This window comes from Primulina tabacum, chromosome 9, assembly GCF_025594145.1.
Source record: "Primulina tabacum isolate GXHZ01 chromosome 9, ASM2559414v2, whole genome shotgun sequence".
Classification (NCBI taxonomy): Eukaryota; Viridiplantae; Streptophyta; class Magnoliopsida; order Lamiales; family Gesneriaceae; genus Primulina; species Primulina tabacum.
Window position 1 is genome coordinate 13,917,690 of NC_134558.1, and position 11,851 is coordinate 13,929,540.

Below are 11,851 nucleotides of genomic sequence, written 5' to 3' on the forward strand. Positions count from 1 at the left end.
GGTATTGGACCAAATAGATCCATATGTAACAGCTCTAAGCATCGGGAAGAAGATTTACTGCCCTTGTTTTTAAAAGAAGATTTTACTTGTTTACCAAACTGACATGCTGAACAAATTTTATCTTTGGTAAAATCCATTTTGGGCAAACCAGTGACAAGATCATTATTACTCAGATATGCAATAGATTTAACGTTCAGGTGGTTTAATCTCTTATGCCACAACCAGTTTTTAGAAGATTTTGAAGCAATAAAACATACTGGTGCATAAGGTTGATCATTCCATCTGACTTTGTAAGTGTTTCCACACTGTTTTCCATTTAATATGACCTCATCAGGTGAGTCTCTGACTGAACACGAATGTTTGTCAAACTGAACTGAGAATCCATTATAGCATAACTGACTAATGCTAATCAGATTATACTTGAGATTCTCAACTAATAAAATATCATTAATGATAAAGTTATCATGGATAATCTTACCCTTACCCACAGTTTTACCTTTGGAATTATCTCCGAAACTAATGTTTGGTCAAGTGTACTTGATCAGTTGAGATAACAAGTTTGCATCTCCCGTCATGTGTCGTGAACATCCACTATCCAAGTACCAGATTGATTCCTTGCTTGTACCTGCTACCTGCAATCACACACAAGACATAATTTTGGTACCCTTATTTATTTGGGTCCTACACTGATTAGTCCTTTATGAATCCAGACCTGGATTAGTATGACTGACTGTACAGTTGCTGTATTCCAGATGGTCTTTCTCGATTTGTGTGTGCTTGGTGTGTAGTGTGCAGATGAGACAATATGTGATTTAGCTTTGTTCAACTGATTGTTCAGCCGATATCTTTTCTGAGTTGGCTTGTTGTTATAGTAATTGGAGTAGTCATTTGAATAATTCCTGCTGAATCTTTTTGACGACTGACTGCGTGAGTCAGTTAAAACTTTTGGGCTATAACCAATACCATATCTTCTAGTCTTTTTCGTACTTTCAGTAGGCTGTTCAATCAGTTTACTTGGCTTAGGTTGTTCTTGTACCACAACTGATTTGACAAAGTGAATGTATTTCCCTTTATCCATATTCAATTTTGGTTGAGTATCTTTGGAATACATTTCATCTTCGTTACTGAAACCTAAACCAGTTTTATCAGTAACTGATTTCTGTGAGTTCTGTATATCAGTTAATGCAGCCGATGATTTGTTCCATGCCTGAATAAGCTCAGTTTGCTTTGAATTTTCAATCATCAACTTCTGAATCATGGATTGATTCATGCTTCGTTCAGCATTGAGCTCAGCAATCTCCCTTTTTAAACTCAACTCATCAACTGATTCATCAGTTTTAGTTTTATTGTTTATGGGATCAGTTTGCTTTGCTCTGGCCTTTTCAAAAGATAATGCAAGCTTGTGGTACTCATTAACCATGTCATGAAGAGTTGAAATGAGTTCTTCTCTAGTGAGATCAGTTGAGGTGAAGTCAAATATCTGTTGACTGCTTGACTCCACTTCTGTATCATCAGCCATTAGACACTTCACTTCCTCTTCACCATCACTGGAACTGCATGAGGTTTCTGGCTCTTACTCTTCGCTATCAGTTTCTGCCCATTTAGATTTACTTTCTTCAGCTAAGAACACCTCATGCTTTTTCCTGAAAGACCTCTTATCATCCTTGGGTCTCCTCTTGTGCTCATATGACTTTTCTTTCTTTCAGTCGAGCCTTGACTGTCCTTCTAAGATTTGGTACAGTCAGCAATGAAGTGACCGGGTTTGCCACAGTTGTAGCAAGAATTTGATTCCTTAGAATTGTTTCTTTGATAATGCTTCTGAAAGTTCCCTTGATTTTTCCTCATAAACCTTCCGAATTTTTTGATAAACAAGGACATAGCATCATTGCTCAGTTGATCAGAAACCTTCTCGACTGAACCAGTTGGTTCTGTTCTGACAGCAGCTAAGGCAGTTGTGGCTGTTGGAGTAGAAGGTTCTCCTTCTCGAGTTTGCAGCTCAAACTCATACGCCTTCAGATCAACGAATAGGTCATGAAGCTCAACCTTGTTTAGATCCTTGGATTCCCTCATTGCCATGGTCTAAACATCCCACTCCTTAGGAAGACCTCTGATTACTTTTAAGGCAACTTCTTTGTTGGTATACACTTTTCCAAGTGCATTAAGTTCATTGATGATACAGCTGACTCTTTCATCATACTCATACATCGATTCCACAGTTCTCATCTTGATATTGTCAAACTTCTGAACAGCAACAGAAAGTTTATTCTCTTTGGTTTGTTCATTTCCTTCACAAAGCTGGATCAGTTTTTCCCAAATTTCTTTAGCTGTCTTACACATTTTGATCTTAATGAAAGTTATTTTATCCAGCGTTTTGTACAGTATATCCTTTGCTAAATTGTCCAAATTTTCTTTTCTTTTATCCTCGGCAGTCCATTCATCTCTGGGCTTTTCAATTCTATGAGGTGCCCCATCGGTGATTGCATTCATCGGACCTTCAGTGATGACATACCACATGTCATCGTCTTGTGCAGCTAAGTGAGCTTGCATCCTGATTTTCCAATCATCGAAGTCTTCTCTGGAAAAAATTGGGATTTTTGAAGGAAGACATGATAAACAGTTTGAGTAAAAATATTCTGAGACGAGATACAACCGCTCTGATACCACTTGAAAGGATCAGTTAGAAGATGATAAGTGTTTAGAAGGGATGGTTGAATAAACACTCACGGATTATGTATACTTTTCGAATATTGAGTTCAGTTTAGTGACAAACTGATTCTCGGTATCTCGTCATTCGATAACAATCAGTTTAACTGAGAAACACAGTTCCGGAAGTAAACTGACTGAGAGATAGAATAACTAACTGAAAGTAATAAGTGAAATTAAAGTGCACACAGTTTGTTTCTGGATGTTCGGAGAATAGAATAACTCCTACGTCACCCCTTCTATCACGAAGATAGAATTTTCACTAAAAGACTTTGATCGAATACAAAACTTGTACTGACCCACTTCAGTTTGGACTTAACACTGCCAAAGCTGAAACTCTTAGTTCGCAAAAACTTTTACAGTGCGTGACTGAATTTAACACAACTGAATGAATCTAATCAAAGATTTCAAAGTGCTAACAAGCGCGTAAATGTAGCCTTGATTGCTACTGATCAATCTGATAAGAGTGAGCTCTCGATATTTGAATACGAGTGGTGATTTTAGCAGAGTAACACCTAGCTTGAATAGAATAGTAGTTCGTGTTTTTCTCAGCTGCCCTCTTCACCTATTTATAGGCTTCCCTCTCAACGGTAATATTAAATAATGTTTGAATCCATATATCCTTTGATTGCCACGTCAATATTCTCTAACATTCGTACATTGCAATCTCTGAAATGTGGCGTTCCACTACGAGTTGCAGTCTGTTGTACTATTTGTCGGTTGTCGTTCTCAACTGATGACGTGTACAACTGAGAGATCAGCTGAAGGAAACTCTGCTGGAAAACTCCTAACTGATTGTTTCAACTGATCAGTTCCCAACTGATCAGTCAGTTAGATTCTGCTTCAACTGACGTAGATAAGATTTAGCTGGTACGCATTAATCTTCAGCTAATGACAACTAACAGTTGTAAGATTTTATTCAGTTAAGCTCATTTGCATTTGATCAGTTGTTCCAACAATTTCGATGCTTGGTTTGTCAAATCACTGAAATTTAGTTTCCAACAACTGAACAACCCTCCCTCGGACTATACAAGTGGTTCCCACTTATCGAGTGGAATGGTCCGCAGTTATGGTTTTACATCATTAGTCCTTTGACCTGGGACAATGTAGGGGCTATACGTACTAGCATGTATTTTGATCTGTTTACAGACTCCATCGAAGGTCATCAGGTGGTGAGGTTGGGTGTAGTTTCGAAATATGTAGGAGCAAATGAATTGTAGTCGGGGATTCACCGTTCGCCTACGGGTGAAGATATCCTATGTGATCTGAATAGTTAATAGTGCAAGGAGTCTCTAGCCAGAGCAAGAAATGTGCTTTAGGAAAATGTGTTTTCCTAGTTGCACATACCATGCAACTATTAGTACTCAAAGATAAATCGCATCGTTATCAAATTCATATGTAACTCTCGATATACCAATGGTTGCAGATTAGATCGAGATATATTTGTTGAAGAGACCGTATTGTACGTTAACAATGACTAAGGGTTCTTGCAGGAACTATCAGTGATACCTAGAGGATCATGGGGCGATGCTACTAGACGCTCTTACCATGATCCGATGGGTGCAATCAGAAATGAGTTCTGACATTCTTGATCAAGGAGTTGATGAAAAGAATGGGGTTAACTAGGGTAAACCCGAATAACAATAAATGTTATTCTGAATCACATGGAGATGTGAACCCACGGCTAGCTGTATCCCTGAACCATTGAGGGTCACACAAGTATCGGATTCTGTGTTCCCGTTGAGATAGTCAAATTTCAAGGAGTTGGAATTTTGCGACTATAGTTTGAAGGAGATCAAACAAGAAGTTTATAAAGGAGTTTATGAGCTGATTCTATAGGACGGAAGAAATGGAAGTTAGCATGATTGCTAAATAATGAAGGAGAGTGGAACTGCATGTTTTGTGAAGAAGTTCACCAAAACTGGTAGCTGTCAAATATGGTAACTGCCATATATGGTAAGTTCTAAATTTGGCAAATGAAAATTTTGATCTTCGAAATTTTCGATTTTCATTATATGAACAAGATTTGTATCATTGACACATCGACGCTCTCGGATCGTCGATCAGGGTTATAATGAGTTAGAAATCATTTATTTAGTGAATTGAGAATTTACTAACTAAATAATTGTGATAGTAGTGGTGACTACTAACATGCACAAATTTTCATATATGTTCTAGAGTAGTCTAGAATTAAATTAACTAAGGAGTTAATTTATTAATTAAATAATAGTTATTTAATTTAATTAATATACATGTATATATTTTATATGATGATATAAAATATGTGTATATAATATTATTATATCATGTATTATTAAAGGTTAATAAATACATTATATATTAATCATATGAGAGTTCAAATATAATGAAATTATTAGAGTACTTGTGGGAGATGGACTCCTAATTAGATTAGGAGTCTCACTCTATAAATAAACCATTAGGGCTCATTGTTGGAGGATGAAAAATTGCACACAAAAACCACTCCAAAACCTCTCCTTCCTTGGTTTCAAACCCATCGCTACCACTTGAGATTTTGGGAGAAAATTTTGACCTAAAGCAAATTAAATTTGCTTAATTATGGATTGAGAATCTATAAATTTGGTCAATTATTAATTAAGAGTTAATTAGCATAAAACCATGATTTTGAATCATGGATCTCTCGGCCAATATACCAAGGGTTGGGGAAAATTTAGGCCATGCGATTTTCTTCCACCGTCGCGCCGCTTCGTCACCGAATTTTGGAAATTCGGAGACTACACCTCAACGCACAAATCGCTTGCAATTTCTAGTGCAATCCAAGCGAGGAACATAGCTTTCGATCGTGGACCTAATTAGGCGATCAAAGAGAAGAGCCGTTTGTAGGAAATTACAAGAAGGGTTATATCCGCCTCAAACCGGAATAGTTTGGTTTCCAGCGTTTAGAACGCAAAGGTATAATCCTAAACGCCCTATGAATGTTTTAAACACACGACGCCCAAGAACAAAATTTTTAAACTTCTGTTGCGTCTTGGGTGCGAGAAAACGATGTCCCAACGGTGGTATCAGAGCCGGTTATTCTTAATCGTGTGTTTTAATTAAATTGTGTTGAGTTTATTATTTCAAACCCCGGAAGAATATTTATGAAAAACGCCCCTAAAATTTTTTTTTGAAAAATCTGTTTTTTTTTAAAAAAATACTATTCATGGGCAGCGTGAACAGTGCCTGCGGGCAGCGTGAACAGTGCCCGCAAATTACTGTTCACGGGCAGCGTGAACAGTACCCGGCCAGGTCAGATTTTTTTTTTAAAAAAATAAATAAATAAATTTCGGGCAGCCCAGTCCGAGAGGAACCAGAAAAGTTCGGGTCCGGGGTGATTTTCTGATTTTTTAAAATTTTGGGTTAAATTGATATTTTATGAAAATACGGACGATTTTACCCCTAAAATAATTTTTATAAAATCAATTTCTTACAAAATAAATAATTGAAATATGATTTTGATTATTTATGGTAAAAGGTGTTTTACAAGAAATTTAATTATTTGAAATTAAATAAAAGTGTTTATTTTATTTGATAATTATGGCGGTTAGTGATAATTTACGAGATACATGATTTATTGATAATATGTGATATTATCGGATTTATATAATATATGATATTATATATTAAAAGAATGATCGAGAGCCATGACCGATGTGCTAGATGTATGTTAGGATATTTTACGTGTTGTATTTTTGATTATTTGATAATTAAAAGTGGACCTGGTTTATGGTCCGTACCCAACCCCTAAATCTGTATCCCAATGTGTCATGAATATTTTTTGTAAATATTAAAATTAGTGGGAGATCAAGATTTGAAAACGGTGGGCCCGATCCTCGAAAAGAGTTTTGAAGATCGAAGACATGTAAAATATTGGAAGCTTATGTAATATTGCATTTGCATCCCTGCATTTACCTATGTTATGGACATGGATCCGAATGTGGCTCGTACAGATCAATTAGCTCTCGGTTATCGATCATCTTTTATTTTTTATGATGTATGTGATATATTATAAATAATTAGTATTTGCGTTATTATTAATATAATGATAAGAGTTGCATGAATCCGGCAATCATACAAACAATCATGGCACGAGTTTTAAAATTAATGATGAGACAAATTTTTAAAATTAAAATCCCTCATTTTGGATGAGATCCAAAATTTAAATCAAGCACATTTGTGGCACCCCCTAAAAGAAAGTTTAATAATTCCTTGCCTTCCATCAACGGTGGTTGTATGATGAACGCTAGCCGCGGTCAGTGTCTGACTCATATTATTTGGGAGGCCACGCCGGAAAGCTGTGACTTCCACTGACATATTTGATGTGAACTACGTGGAATTCCCATGACTTCAGCTCATATTAATTGGGGATCTCATGGCGACCGTCTATTAAGGTTCAACATTGATGGGCCGGGCTCGACACGTGAAGAGAAAGAGGATCATATTATTGGACCCTCCTCAAACGTGAGTCAAAATTACGTAAGGGTTGCAAGGAGTTGCAATTGGGCTCTACCTTTTGGAAGTTATGATTGGCTGATATTATTCGGGATCATAATTTCGCAATTGGACCTTGTGTACTCACTAAAGAAATTGGATTTCCCGTTTTTCATCAGAGAGTGGTGAAAATGTCAAAATAGTTGGAGGCAATTCGTAAAAACAAAAGTCCATATTTTACGTCTTATAAAATATTTTAAAATAGTCGGTAACGTTTAATCTGTTTCTGTATCAGTATATTTACGATTTCGTCCCGTAATCCATTTCTATCATTAAAACAAGCTAACTGAACACTAATTTTCAAGATTGGCTGGGAAAATTGTTCTAAATTCGGAGAAAATAGCATTCACATTAATGTCAGTCTTGCTTAACTAATCATGGAAGATGGTGGGACCATAGTATGAAAGTTAAAGTGTTATATGCTATTTTCTATGTCAAATGAACTGTAGAGACACTTTGAGGAAATGTTGTCATTCAAATACACATGCAAGAGTTGCATAGTGCATGAAACTTGCATAATGATGTACACTACTTTCAAGGAGCTCATGACCACACGCATGCAAGATAGGGCTTTGGTCCATGAGCATGGTGTGCGTATGATTGGGTCTATTGAGAAGGTGGTGGGCCTGGAATTTGACAAAGTCCGATAAGTCAGAACATGTTTATTTCACTGCAAGAAATCTGGACATATGAAATTATCTGGGTCAGAAATGTTTTGGCAATGATAAGTGAATGTCCAAGTAAACATAATTTCAACAACAACGAAAAGAAAACAAGATAGTCTAAACCAAGCACATTTGTGGCACGTTAGGCTAGGACATATTTTCCAAAGAAGGATGCACAAGCTAGTGGGAGAGGGTAGGTTCGACTCGTCAGACATAAACTCTCTGAGAGACGTGTGAGTCCTGTCTGAAAGAAAAAATGACCAAGGTCCCTTTCCTAGGGAAAGTGGAACGCGTACATGATCTGTTGGATTTGATCCATACAGATGTGTGTGGCCCGCTAAGTGTTAGTACGAGATTTGGCCATTTCTACTTCATTACTTTTACCGATGACCATTCAAGGTTTGGGTATGTGTATTTAAAGAAATACAAGTTTGAAGCCTTTGAAAAGTTCAAAGAATTCAAAACAGAAGTAGAGAAACAATTAGGAAAGAGTATTAAAACACTACGATTAGATCGAGGTGGAGAATACTTGAGTACTGAATTTCAAGATTACCTTAACGAGAATAGGATTCTCTCACAGTGGACTCCGCCTGCCACACCACAGTTGAGTGGTGTGTCAGAACATCGTAATCGGACATTGATGGACATGGTCTGATCTATGATGAGATTCACTGAGTTGCCGCCATCCCTTTGTGGATATGCACTTGAAACATAGGCAAGGTTGTTGAATCAAGTCCATACAAAGGCAGTGAATAAAACTCCATATGAGATATGGATGGGAAAGCCGCCCAAATATTCTTATCTAAGAATATGGGGATGCCTTGCTTACGTGAAGCAGGCAGTGGGAGACAAATTGGATAGTAGAGACAATTTGTGCTACTTTTGCGGGATATCTAAATAACTATGTTGGATATTACATCTATTTATCCTAGTGAAACAAAGGCGTTTGTTTCAAAGAATGCCACATTCCTAGAGAAGGAGTTTCTATTAAATAAAAAAGGTAGGATGATAGAACTCGATGAGATTCGAGAACCACCCACTACACAAGTAGTAGAATCCACACCCCAACAGCCAATCAAAGAAACACAAGTTCCTAGGAGATCCGAATGGTTCCCAAGACCGCCAAATAGGTTGACCCGGCTTCTTGAAAAGGGCCAAGATGAGCCCATTCCTGGATGTGATCCAAGAAATTTGAAGGAAGCATTGTCTAATGCCGATTCATCTAAATGGCTTGAAGTCATGCAGTCCGAGATGGACTCCATGTATTCGAACCAAGTATGGTCCTTAGTAGATCAACCTAAGGGAATTGTTCCCTTAGGATGTAAATAGATTTGCAAAAAGAAACTTGGAGCGGATGGGAAGGTGATGGCCTTCAAAGCTAGACTGGTAGCAAAATGATATACTCAAAGACAAGGTGTTGACTATGAGGAAACCTTTTCTCCAGTCGCAATGTTCAAGTCCATTAGGATACTGCTAGCCATAGCAGCATGGTATGACTATGAAATATGGCAGATGGATGTGAAAACAATGTTACTTAATGGGGATATTAAGGAAGAGATTTATATGTCTCAACCTGAAGGATTCACATCAGTAAGAAAGTGAACATAAAGTATGCAAAACTTCGGAGATCCATTTATGGACTCAAACAAGCATCAAGGAGCTGAATCCTCAGATTTGACAACACTATCAAAGAGTTTTATTTTGCCAAAAATCCTGAGGAACCCTGTGTATACAAGAAGGTTAGTGGGAGTGCATTGACATTCCTATTACTTTATATTCATGACATACTACTCATTGGGAATGATGTAGGGATGTTGCAGTCAACTAAAGTATGGTTAGCTGATAAGTTCTCCATGAAGGATATAGGTGAAGCATCGTATGTATTAGGAATACAGATCTATAGGGATAGATCAAAAGGATGCTAGGGCTCACCCAATCCACATATATCGATATCATACTGAGGAGATTCTCTATGGAGGAGTCCATGAGAGGATATCTCTCAATGTCTCATGGTGTAAATCTATCTAAGTCTATGTGCCCTAAGACTTATGAAGAGATAGAAAGCATGAGCCACATTCCCTATGCGTCTGCCATAGGCAGTATTATGTATGGTATGATATCTACTCGACCTGATATTGCATATGCACTGAGTGTTGCAAGCCGATATAAGTCGAATCCCGATCTACTGCATTGGAAAGTAGTAAAGCACATTCTTAAGTACTTGAGAAGAACTAAGAATTTGTTCTTGGTATACAGGAGTGGAGAACTAAAATTGAAGGGCTACATTGATTCTAGTTTCCAATCAGACGTGGATGATTCGAAATCGACCTCTGGATTTGTATTCAAACTCAATGGTGGTGCTGTCTCTTGGAAGAGTTCCAAGCAAGACACCACAGCAGATTCAACCACTGAGGCCGAATACACAGCTGCATCGGCTGCAGCTAACGAGGGTGTTTGGATGAGGAATTTCATCCAAGAGTTGGGTGTCATCCTCAAACAGTTGATCCAGTCCCGGTCTACTGTGACAACACTGGTGCCGTAGCGCAAGCGAAGGAACCGAGGTCTCATCAGCGATCCAAACATATACTGAGGAAATTCCACATAATCTGGGAGATTGTGGGAAGAGGAGACATTTTGGTAGAGAGAGTCGCCTCCGCAGATAACGTTGTTGATCCACTGACGAAGCCCCTTCCAGGACCATTGTTTGAGAAGCATCGCGAAGCAATGGGTCTAAGATCTATGGTAGTTGGCTATAGGGCAAGTGGGAGATTGTTAGAGTAGGTGCCCGGCAAGCCAACTTGTGGCTCGGGCTTTATTGACTCTAATGTAAAACAATCTTTATTTTAATAATATTTTACGATTTTATTCGATTATGGCATTATACTTTATCTGTATACCAATGCAAGCTACATAGATAAAGTCCTTGAATATACAATAGGTACCATGAGGTCTGCGTCGCAACGTAAGATCATGAAACTCATTAGGAAGTGTACCATATATTCTAAACATGTTCCTAGTCAAATAAGCCACCTAAAACAAGGATAAAGGTCGCTCGAGCTTGAGACTAGCATTTGTGGTGTAAACGCCATGTTTCATTGGCAAGGGCATGGAGATGTCCATTCACACAGATGAGTGATCATATAATGATGCACTGAACAACCCTCCCTCGGACTATCCAAGTGGTTCCCACGTATCGAGTGCAAAAGTCCGCAGTTATGGTTGTATACCATTAGTTCTTTGACCCGGGACAATGTAGGGGCAATACGTACTAGCATGCACTTTGATCCATTTACCGACTCCATCGAGGGTCATCAAGTGGCGAGTTTAAGTGTAGTTTCGAAATACGTAGGAGTAAAGGCATTGTAGTCGGGGATTCACCGTTCGCTTACGGGTGAAGATATCCTATATGATCTGATAGTTAATAGTGCAAGGATTCTCTGGCCAGAGCAAGAAATGTGCTTTAGGGAAATGTGTTTTCCTAGTTGCACATACCAAGCAACTATTAGTACTCAAAGATAAATCGCATCGTTATCGAATTCATATGCAACTCTCGATATACCAATGGTTGAAGATTCGATCGAGATATATGTGTTGAAGGGACCGTATTGTACGCTAACTATATCCCTGAACCCACGGCTAGTTGTATCCTGAACCATTGAGGGTTACACAAGTATCGGATTCTGTGTTCCCGTTGAAATAGTCAAATTTCAAGGAGTTGGAATTTGGCGACTATATTTTGATGGAGATCAAACAAGAAGTTTATAAAGGAGTTTATGAGCTGATTCCATTCGACGGAAGAAATGGAAGTTAGCATGATTGCTAAATAATAAAGAGAGTGGAACTGCCTGTTTTGTGAAGGAGTTCACTAAAACTGATAGCTGCCAAATATGGTAACTGCGATATATGGAAAGTTCTAAATTTAGCAAATGAAAATTTTGATCTTCGAAATTTTCGATTTTCATTATATGAACAAG